Source organism: Pinus tabuliformis, chromosome 4_2 (genome assembly GCF_031772625.1).
Source record: "Pinus tabuliformis cultivar Carrire ecotype Pingquan chromosome 4_2, CPIR1, whole genome shotgun sequence".
Taxonomy (NCBI): Eukaryota; Viridiplantae; Streptophyta; class Pinopsida; order Pinales; family Pinaceae; genus Pinus; species Pinus tabuliformis.
This window is the reverse complement of record NC_142304.1, coordinates 51,179,997-51,192,125: the sequence shown is the minus strand read 5'-3', so window position 1 is coordinate 51,192,125 and position 12,129 is coordinate 51,179,997. Positions and strand designations below refer to the sequence as shown.

Below are 12,129 nucleotides of genomic sequence, written 5' to 3'. Positions count from 1 at the left end.
AATTCGTTCTGTTCCCCAGTTGAGTCGCCAATTATGTTAACACTCAGGTTGTTCCCTTTGACTTCAAAGGGAATACGGCCGAGGTAACCACTAACCAATATTTTAGCCACAGGTCCTAGCCTACCTGCAACCAGAGAGGGCTCTCTCTTTCTGATTTAGCTTTGTTTGGTGAAATTTTAGGCTAGTTATGATGCACAGGATTTTGTTTTGAATTTGTTGGGATGATGATTTCAGTCAGAACTGGCATGTTTTTGCAGAATAATCTAGGCCATTGGGCATGGAGTCAATGATGGTGAACTGCTGGAAATGCTTTTTGAGGGAAAAGGTTGTGCTACAGAGCCAGACAAGCATCTATGGAACAATTTTTTCAAATCTGTAATATGATGGGGTGAAATCAAGGAGTGAAAGGCAGCTAAGGATCTTTCACTAAACTGATAGAAGGAATGGTGGGAATATTATCTAGGAGCATTTAAGAATTCCTGAACAACATTCATGATGATAGAACGAATACAAAAATGAGCAGTTAAAAATTCATGTTTATGATTAATTCTAAAGAAAACACATTTAACAACAGAGATTGAACAGAGGGTGTACTCAAACAATTCCTCTACTATTCTTTTTCTCTTTTGCTAAGTTAATGAAACATATATTTGAGTTAAGCAAACATAGAAAGACAAAACATAGTTTAGGATAACTTATTGCTCCATCAAACAACACAAGAATTTTGTAGCAGAACACAAATCATCACTTTGACATCAAACAGTGCAGAGATCAGGAACTTTTCCAGCCATTTGTATTAGATAGTCTGAAAATTTACAAAACAGTGTCTCAGAGAGAAAATCACCAACCTCAAATACGTTGTATGGGGAGGTATATATACAAAAATTAGATACAAAATATCTAGCTGATGAGTTAATAGCTCATAAATTCTATGCCAACCCCTGAGCAATTACAACTGAAAGAGTAAATGCTACAGTAAATATTTAGTGCATTAGTTTTCCATCTTGTCAGAAAGTTTTGACTTTTGTGACCAACTGAGTCAGCTGGAGCTGCGCTGTCCAAAATCTGCGTTTTTTCCCTTCTTGGGCTTGCTGTCCCAGTATTTTGCTGAGTCATTATTCTCATCCGCTCTACCAGTTGTCTTCATGCTGTATTAAATTTCGTTGACCTGAGGCTGATTAGAAGAGACAGAACTGAGATCATTGGGGAAAAATTTGCAGCATTGCTTGCCACCAATCTTCTTTAGGCAGTTGGTGTCTTTGTATTTTTATTAGAGTTTCATCTACCTCTGTGTACTTGTAAAAATTGGGTGGGACCTCAAACAAGTGATTAATTTCATGCTCAATGTAAAATAAATTTTCTAGCTGGTCATACAGGCTCTGCCCTGATGGAGGTCCTACTTCTTCTGAAGTGCTTGTGGATGTTGTGATCTGATTTGAAATGAAATTGGTCATCCTAGTGGCATACTGCTCACAGGTGAGCTGTCTTCTAGCACCGGTCAATAGGCTGGGCAATCCTTTGCCTTGTAATGCACCCATTCTTAGCTTGTAGTCATCTACCTCAACCTGCATTTCCTGACATTTTCTCTCCAAATTCTGCACAAAATTTCTGAGGGTCAGCACCTTTTTGGCTGTTAAAACGGTATCTGTTCTGTTGCTGATGCCTAAGGCTACCAACTCCTCCTTGGTGTGAGTGTTGAGGAAATGTATCATCCTGCTAGCCTGCTCAGGCATATTTCCTAGTGTTGCTCTAGCCTTTTGGCTTTCAATTTGAGCTTGGCCTATTAACTCAATCTGCTCATGCACTCTTTTGATTGATTTCCACTGTTTGGTGATAGAGTGGTCAATCCGAGTCCACAAAATTTTCTTTATTTCAGCCAAAGTCTTCTCTAAATTCAGTTCCTTTTCCAAGGCCTTTATTCTGTCTTTCAGGGCCTTAATTTCTCTGGTGTGCTTAGCTACTGTCATTTTGGACTTGCCATATTTTGCTTCTAGCTCAGCTAATTTTTCTTTTGCTTGTTTAATCTCTGTTGCCTGAAGCTCTAGCTCCTTGACAGCTTTTGTCAAATCATCCATGCTTATGCTAGACTCAGGAGCTGTTGTTGTTGTTGCCGCAGTATCTGAAGTTGTTGTAGCCGTTGGAGGGGTCACTGCTACTTTTGTAGTTGCTGCAGTAGTTGGGGCAGTTTGAGGAGGCTGGGAGGACGACTCTCCATGCTTGTTTTGTAGTGTCTTTTCCAATTATTCTTCCATTTGGACTATTCTTTGATTCATTTGCATTAGGAGGTCCAATGTATCCTCAGCTTCTTTCTCTTTTACTAGCTCTCCCGTTTGTGGATGCATGGTTGAGGAGAGACTCATTTGCTTTTTTAGAGCAGCAATATCGTCCTCCTTTTTCTTCATTAGAGACTTGATAGCCTTGGGATTCTTAGGATCATGCCCCAGGTCTACAATAATGTCCTCCAATGTTTTGATTCTGTTGTCTTTGGTTGTGGAGGACATTCTTTCTAAATCAAGATGAGTATTAGTGTTCCTCAGAGACTCTTTTAACTCATGGGCCATTGTGGCCTTGTCTACCAATGTGGCATAGACCATTTCCCCTGTTTGCTTATGCAGTTCTATTTGATCCATGGGGTGAATGTCTTTTGCCATAACCTCCAACTTCGTTCTGACATAATCTGCAGCCGACTGAGGCTACTGAACGTTAGGTTTAAAATGGTTGACGATCATTTTTTCCTCTTTGATGTCATATGCTGCCATCAACCTTTCTTGTTTGGCAGGTGTTTCCTTGAGGAATTGGTCATATAACTGCACTCTTAGCAGCTCATTTTGTGCTTTAATTTCTTTAAAGGTGGCCTTAATGCTAGCTGGCCTCTTGCTTTGCTGTGTGGAGGAGGACACCTCCATGCCATGCTTCCTTTCTTGCTCTTGTTGAAAAGAGCTTGTAGCTGTTTGTTGACTGTCTTCTTTATCTTTCCTTGGGCTTCCAAGGATTTCTTCACTGATTTCCTCCACAACTGGAGAATCAACCCTTTGCCTCTTGGCTTTGGGCTGCTGAGTGGACCCACTAGCAGGTTTGGACTCATCTCGGTCTCGTTTTCTGCCTCTTTCCTCATGGGTAGGAGTCTGCAAGGCAGGCACTATTGGTGCTTCTGTCTGTTGCAGAGGAGCCTGTACTTGAGGTTGCTCCATTGAAGAGGCAGGCTGTTCTATGACCACTTCCTTTTCTACACCCATTATCTCCTTCCCTTTTGCTGTACCTGTTGCTGATGTAGATGGTCCCTGGGCGGCTTGTGTGGCTGCAGCAGCGGATGTACCTTCTCCAATTTGATGTGGCAACTTGAATGTTACCTGCTGCACAGAATCCAAGTCAAGAGTTTTTTCTAAATCCTTGACATTTTTCTCCATTATTTCCTCTTGAGTTAATTCCTCAACTAATGTACCTTGCAACCACTCATCTTGGTTGGCATATTGCTCAATTTGTGGATATTTACAGTGGTCATAACCTAGCAGCCTGTATTTAATTCTTCTGGCACTGATAAAACCTTCCAGGTCATAAGGGACCCACCAGAAGCCCCTCTTTAGCTTATATGTGTCCCTAAGAATTTGATCAACATCTTTCCAACCTTCTTTCTTGTTCATGATGAAGGGGCCTAGATGGTCTTTGAATTTGAGGTGGGCTTTCTTTTTGGCACTATTAAAATGGGTGAGATCTGAACTAATGAGTTGCCTATAGTATTCCAAGGCAAACAATCTCATTGGTACATACCTTGGAAGCCTGTAAGGACAGAGCTCATAGCCATAGATTCTGATGACAGTATGGTTTTGATATAGGTACCAATCAACTATTTTATAGCTCTTGGACAGTTGCAAGATCTTCTGAATCTCAAACAACAATCTGGGAGGAGGGGATCTCATTAGGAGGCAAGAGACTGGGTATACAAATTGGTCAATAAACTCACAGTAAGAAAATGGAGAGTTTTGAACTTCATGGAAAACCGATGACCAGAAGATGACAGACCTCTTTTCACCCCTAGAATCCAATTTCTTGATGGGGCATTGGAAGATTTCAGACTGGTAATACACGAATAAGTGGTAGATATATGATGAATATTTGAATACTCCCTCCCTATCCACTTTCAATAGATGGTCATGTATTTTATTGGCTATAAACTTGGCAAAGTTATACTTGTAAGCAAGGGGCTGGCCTGGACTATATGCAGCTAATAGTACCAACACTGTTTCATCAATGTGCTCACTAGTTTTGAAGCCCAACACATAAGAGATCATATCAACTAGAAGCTTTCCCACCTCATTAAAATGGACATATAAGAAAGGAGGTGGCCCTGTATGCTGGCGGTCTGCCCTCATGAATGTCTTGGTGATTTTTTTAATGTCAGCACTAGAGAGTTTGGAGCCTGCATCCAGCAAATAGTTCATGGATAAGGGAAACAACAACTGAGTCTACTTGAAGTTGAGAATTTGGTTGATGGAATCAGGAGTAATGTGGAAAAGTATGCTCCCAGATGGAGACTTAACAGCTCTCTGAGTTGGTTCATAGTTCTCAGCACATAAGCGGATGATCTCTGGAAAAATATTAACAGATGGGAGGAAGTAATAAGGAAGATTGGACTCCCATATACCATACATGTCATTGTTGCTTAGATAGATGTTTCTCAACTGGAAGAAAGTGTGCAAGTGGTTTCTGTCACCAACAAGATCTTGGATAAGGTAGTCTCTATCAGCAAGAGGCATGGCTTCAAGCTCTTTGTTTGGTGGATTCATAGGAGTGACACTAAGAGCTGATGGAGTAGCCATTACAGAACTTTCAGATGCTATCTTTAGAATGAAGTTTTTTAGCAGAACAGGCTAAGGATGATAGCTTGTGAGGACTTGAAGAGGAGTGGCAGGATGAGTTTAGCTTAAGCCAAAGTCTTCAATATTTTGTGGCTGTATTGAAAAGAACAAACTTTGCAGAGTTTGATTTGAGCTTTGGTTTCTTTTGGAAAACTCTCTGAATTTAGAGACAGTGAGGGAAAATGCAGAGGAGAAGGGATTATACAGCTTGATGTACCGAAAGTTTGAAGTGAAACACGGCAAAAGGGAACAATGCCAGGCAGGTGTAAAACTTTATTGGAAATTCAAGCCTGAAAATGGATTCTAGCTCGGTGAAATTATGAACAGTCCGTGGTTCTCTTAAATAGGGGGTGCATTAGATAATTTAGGCCAACATTTAAAGGACAACACCATTAAATTTAGGAGTTTGTAGGCAATTTAGTGAAAAAATTCCAGAGAACGGGATGAACACGAGCAAACAGGTGGAATTCGGCAAATACCTAGATTAGCTAGCGCCGAGGGTGGTTGAGTTGATTGAAGGGCGAAGATTGACGTCGAATTTGCAGGTGGCGGCGTCCAAAGTGTTGAAATTTGAAATCTGGAGGCAGTTTTGTGTGAACAGCAGAACAACGCACCCGAAACTTTCTAATGAAAATGACCGAAAACGGTCACTTTCGGTGTTTTTAACGAAAAATTTGGCACATACGTGCTTTTGGCGCTTTCCCGTGATGACGTCAGCATGAAGTCATCAGCGGGTCCCGGGTACAGATGGGTGACGTGGACGTTGACTGGGATGATGATGTGGCAGGACACGGTGGCACAGCGTGGGCGCGGGAGGAAAATGTGGCGGGCGATGTGGGGCAGCGGCGGAGAGTGGGTGTGACGTCATGGTGACGGGACTGCTGACGTAATGGGACGGAGGGAGGTTTCTGGTTTCCCCGCACCGCCTTTGAGCAGAGGCGGTTTCAGGGGGAGGCCTCCAAACAACCCGGGCGGTCGACACATGGCCGGGGTACGACGGCAAAACTGCCCATCCCCCGGACGTTAAAGCCCGGCGTGTTGTGGGCTGAAAACACCTGCCCATCGTTGGATCGGGCGCGGTGGGAGATCGACGGCTGGCGGGGTTTTCGGTGCTGCGTGCAACTTCGGAGCAGATCCCGTCCGCATTTAAATAATATATTACAGCTGCGGGTCCAAACTTTAGCTCAGGTGGGTTTTCTGCGGGTCAAATTAATGTGGGTTAATGTGGCACAATTTTTAATTAAAAACATTTTAACATTTTAACATTTAAACATTGGGGTTTAACTGCGGGGGCAATTTGCAAGGGTTTAGGTGGGCGAGGGTTTAGGCATAGGCTATTAATCTTAACCAGAGGTTAGACTAATTCCGGGGTAAGGACGCAGAAGGGTTGATTATAGCCCCAAATGGACTAATTTCTCCCATAACTATGTTACTTAGCTATAATGCTAGGGGGTGGGATAGTTAATATGTTTTGGGAACTTTATATAGTTTTTGTAGAAAATAGGGGTGGGGATGTACTAGGGAGCTATATAATAGGGTTAGGAGTTAATATGGGTATGTGAGGTGAAGTGTGAGGGAGAAATTGAGCTTGAGAACTGAAACTTAGAAACCAGAAATGGATGAAGTATGAAGTGAGGGTTTTACACAAGAAATGTGGCTTCTTTTTTGAGGAAGAAGGTCACAACTTGTCATGACTTTCTCAAGGGAGAAATGTAAGTAGGACTGTTTAGGCAGATCCTAAAGTCCTCAAGGGGATATTAGTAAGAAACCTTTTGAAGGGAATGAGGGAAGTTAGACATGCTTTGATAGTTTTCCATATAGACCATTGTTCTTGCCCTTCTCTTATTGATGAGATGAGATATGAATTTCAATATATCAGGTGGTCATAGCTTGCTTCTGCAACCTCCAACTGCCTACCCTGCCTAATAGACCTAACATTTTTTCTTATTTTGGATGGGTGCACTTAGCCTTGCAAACCCTGATAATCCTCTTTTCTTTTGGCTGCCCTCCTATCTAAATCTACCCTTATGTCTTCCAAGGTCCCAGATTAAGCAGTTGGGCTCCTTCCTTTCTCTATCTAGCTACTCATCTGCCAAGCTTGAACTGTTTGGACAGGTATTCATTCTCTAGTCTAGAGCAAGCAATTTAAAACATGGCATGGTCCAGTTTGAACTGTTGGGCCATCCATCAAGATAGCAGTGGCACTTTGGTCAGCCACTTTCATGGTCTTTCCTTGGGGTTCATTTCAATTATTTTTTATGACCAATTCATTTTCTTGCCTTTTGATTATTCTTTTAAGGCATACCCTCTTTACATTTTTTAACTCTCTGTTCCTTTCACAAAATATGGAACCTTTGTAGCATCAAAGATGAACATTTTTGGCACTTCCCGTGTCAAACATGAAAAATGAAACCCTATTGGTATAGGAGACTAACAGCTTTTCTCTAAAATATTTATATATGTATGTAGCAAACCATAAATTAACATTGGTCAATGAAATGAATGGATGATTCTATATGTGGGCGCAATTTAACTTGAAGGCTTTTGTCTTTTTGGTTTTCTCTTTGTTTTTTTCCCTGTGCTAGAATTAGATAATACCCTTTGTTATAATTAGGCCATACCATTTTTAAGATGGTGTTATTTAATTATTAGGTAATAATTTTTGTCAGGATTAGGCAAACAATTTTTAAGATGGTATTATTTACTTATTTTAGATTGAGTATTCAGTAGAATTTGGCCAAGCAATTTTTTTATTCTAAGGTAATGCCATTGTTAAGATGGTGTTGTTTTATTATTTTATGCCAAGCTTTTGGTTGAATTTGGCCCAGCCACTTTTGGTTAGATTTTTTTATTAGATTGGATTTTTTGGTTGTGGTTTGAAATTTGTTTTTTAATAAATAAAAAGGATTTAGTGTTATAAAAAATGTGTAGGGTTTTCACAAATATTTTTGTGGTTTATCAAATTTTTGACAAACTTGATCACAAAATATATCCTCAAAACTCTAGAATTTATAACAATTAAATTATTTTTTATTAGTATTATAATTTTTGGTAAATAAATTTTTGAATGAATTCAAAATCCTTTGGTTATGTAGATCTGAACAAATCTCTATCAAAATTTTATTAAAATTTACTTAAGAAATTTGCCCCAAATCAACAGATAAACCAATTCCAATAAAAACATAAGAATATTATAAACAAAGCAGGACAATAAACATTCCCATAGGTGAAAAATTTCACAATGGTTTTTGATAAATGGGTTTTGGAATGAACATATTCCAACAAACCACTATGTACAAAAGTAATTGGAAAATATGACTAGAGTCCACAAACAAACAAATTGCAAAAAAAAACACAAGAATATTGTAAACAAAGTAGGACAATAAACACCGAGAGAAAAAGTTTCGGTTACAGCAGAAAAGTCTGACAATTGATCATGACTGAAGCCTACCCAGGAAAACACCAAAGAAGTAATTAATATAGAAAAGGGGAATGATATTGCAAGAAGAATGCCAGAGCATTTCTGCGCTGAAAACCATCATAGAAAAATGACCAGTTTGTAAAGAGGTTGCTTTTGTATTATTTCAAGTTCCCAGTAAAATTTGATACGGTGACTTTTCCTAGTTATCGTCTCTCGAGATTCAGTGATTAGCTCATATCTGTACAATCCAATGAGTTAGTTATAATGAAGGAATTAATGAAATTCACGGCCAGCTAAGCTCATAAAGTGAAAGTCCATTACTGAAAATGAAATCGATTGAGCCTTCGATGTAACAATCTTTGAAGTAATGTCGTCCAATGTGGTCATACAGTGTATCCTATGCACCCAGAAACTTGTAGCCTAGAAACGAGGTTGTATCTCCTGATATTTTGAATGACACAACTTGCTTTCTAGATGCTCCAGAAGGAGGAGAAGGGGTTATGTTCTGCAATACTCTAAACATTATATATCTAAAAGCATATAGGATAATATTTTATATAGTAAAAGCCATTCCATAACCACAAGGCAACAAGGTAAGCATATTCCACCATTTTTGCGCCCACACAAAACACAGTAGCTGGCATAGAACAGAATAAAAAGAAAAGGCAGAACTAGAAGATTCAAATGTATAAGAGATGTGAGAGATTAGAACCTTGAAAGTTAAGTTTTTAGCAATGAAATAATTAGAATTGACTGCAACCGTTGCAGAGAAGTAAGTGCCCATGGGGTGTCCATTAGATCCTGGAGTCCCATCATTGTCCCCTCACTGGATCACTGTTTTGTCTACCCCTACACCCTGAAATGTTATTAATGCCTTAGTTGGTGGGATGTCCACTTTTTCCCTGCACACACAAGCTTATATTGTTGAAGAAACGAGAATATATTTATATATTGTGGAGAATTTTCTAAGAAAACTGTGTAAAGGATTTTTAATCAGAACCAACTGAGCAAAATATTTATAATTTGTACAATGTTTGGAGATGATACTCTATTCATCATCCAAGCCAAAAAGGAATGTCTACCCAAAATATTGGAGTAATGTAATATCCATCTAAAAAAGAGTATTCACCCAAAAGATTGGATATGTTCACCCAAAACATTGGATGGATTAATGAATATCCACCCAAAACATTACAGGGGAATAAAAAAATCTTTACACTTTTTTTTCTAAAATTCTCCAAACTATGAAAATCTACATTGTCTTACATTTATATACATTGATCCATAACAATTCAAGTTGCGGAAAATTACTCACGTGTATACACCCGGATTGGTTTTCTGCATACATGTACAAATATTTCAGAGAAAAGCGATCGTATCATTACTATTACAATTAGATTTTGATTCAGAATCTACCAGCCAGCTCAATCAGCTTGAGTCAATATCGCATTATAACCCAGCAATATTTCATTTGATTGACAACACTCTCAGGAATGTCACTTGCATGCCATATCAAGTATATATGGATCTCTGACAGCGCAGAAGCAGGATAGATTACTGGAGGAAACAAGGTTCTCTTTCGTGAAATGCAAAGTAACAAGATCGGGAGTGTTTTACCTTGGAAGGGCATGGGGAAGTTTTTCAAGGGTGGTGTTTACATATACATATATGGACAAAATCATTGCTCCCAAGGGTTGGTACAACTGGGGTGACTGCACCAAACAATTGTACTTATTCAACAACCCACCCACTATACAACTTTCCTTTTTTATTTTTCTTTTTTTTGTTGTTTTCCTATAATATAATATTTCTACAAAATTGCATCTGTGCGAAAGCATAACACCAATCCCTGTTTTATCTCATTTATCCATTTACACACACATAACAACTTCACTTTTAAAAAAAAAAATATAGATAATGTTCGTATTTTCTTTACGGAAGAAGTTGATGCAGAGATACGAAGTATTGAGTGTGAGCACGAGACTGAAACTCTGCAACCGTCGTTATTTTTTGCGAGGTGGTGGGGGGAGGGTGATTCTCAGAATCACACTATTACTTCAAATTTTCCATCTGTCGAATTTGAAGTAATAGGGGAATTCTGAGAATCGCCCTCGCCCTGCCACCTCTTGGATTCTATCATCATATCAGCAAGGAAAACGAGGTATTTTCCTTCAAAATTGATTGGCTTTGCAAAATTTCGGTAGATCAGCGATAGCAGGTGCCACATGATAGAAAAGGAGGTACATTTTAGTATTTTATTCATTGTGTTTCCATCTGTCGAATTTGAAGTAATAGGGTGATTCTGAGAATCGCCCTCGCCCCGCCACCTCTGGTGATCATGGTGGTGGGGCGAGGGCGATTCTCAGAATCACCCTCTTACTTCAAATTCGACAGATGGAATTACCCAACTAAAAATCTTTATTTATACTTTTCCCACGTGATGGACAATATTTTTGACTCCTTCGAAGTGCGTTCCAAGAAGGTTGACTTGTCTTTCCAAAATAACTATTTTTGTGCTTTCTCTAATGCCAACTTTTCTTTCACTTCTTTCTTGTGTCTGTAATGTTGAATTTTCTTTCACTTCTTTCTTCGTGTTTGTTGTATGCTAGATCACGACAACGTAGAAATTTGACCGAAAGATTAAAAACATGCAGCTGTAGTGATGGCAAGAGCTGCGACTCTCTCTGATGGCACGCTCGTGATGGTGGTTGACGGCAGCTATGGCTTCTCATGACTCCTCCCACATATAATATAGAATTAATTTTCTCTGCATACTACGACTTCACCTGATTAAGTGCGATGCACATCTCAAATTGATCGGATTCGAGAATGATAGAATGCGTGATATTGTTCTCGAAATTATGTTATATATTTTGTTTAATTAGTTATTAAAAAAACAATTATCTTTAATACCCTAATAAAATTAAATCTCACAAAGAACAAATAAATCTCATGGTTATTCTTGACTTTACTTCATTACATCCATCTTAAAAAATATACTATTTTAATAAACTAATGAGGTCCTTGTTCTGCATAGAAATATGTATGAAAAGGTTATGCGGAAAGAAGCGATATTTCTAAAACTAACATTTGAACATTATAAATTTAAAATTTAAAATAAAATTACCATGCATCTCCATATAGGTGCTGACAACCACTTTGGATTTGGAACCACAGGCTGACCGGGTGCTGATGTTGGTGGGGGTTGTACTCTTGGCAGGTCTGTATATAGGATTTGGTAATTCATTTATGGAAATCTATCACTACGGCAACTTGTATCCATGTTATCTCATTTGTTGTGTTAGTGTTCTATGGTTTATAGTTTTTTAAGTATATTTTGTTGGTTGAATTTATTTATAAGTTGGTAGGAATTTGTTAAAATCACAAATTTCAATTGTGAATTTTTAGTTAAAAGGCTTTAAATTTTTAGTTAAAAAATTTTAAGGATTTTTTTAAGTGTTGAATCTATATATAGTTAAAGATTATATTTTAAATAATGAATGATCATGATTTAACCAAAAATGATTTCTTTGACTACATAATAGTTAACCAAAGTCCTTTATCCAACTTTTTTGTTGCCACCAATTTACTAACTTGCATGAACGTCTTAATGGAAAAAAAACATGCATGAATGTTCTAGTTCATAATTACATTCCCATTGGAGATTCATAAAAGGAAATAGTTATGCTTGTATTCTCAAACATATTATCATAATTTGTAATCTTACAGGTGTGTTACATGTGTGTTATATATTGTGATCGTGAGTTATAATTGTGAGTTTCTAGATTACTATCTTTAGCTAATCAAATCCACTTTCTTAGAGCATGAATAGGCCTAATGGTTAAGAGCATG

General features: G+C 38.4%; 1 pseudogene; it reads right to left on the bottom strand.

The window, feature by feature from the left end:
- The window catches only part of LOC149168239 (uncharacterized), a 112,234-nt pseudogene that overhangs the window by 15,771 nt on the left and 84,334 nt on the right, over positions 1-12,129 (bottom strand).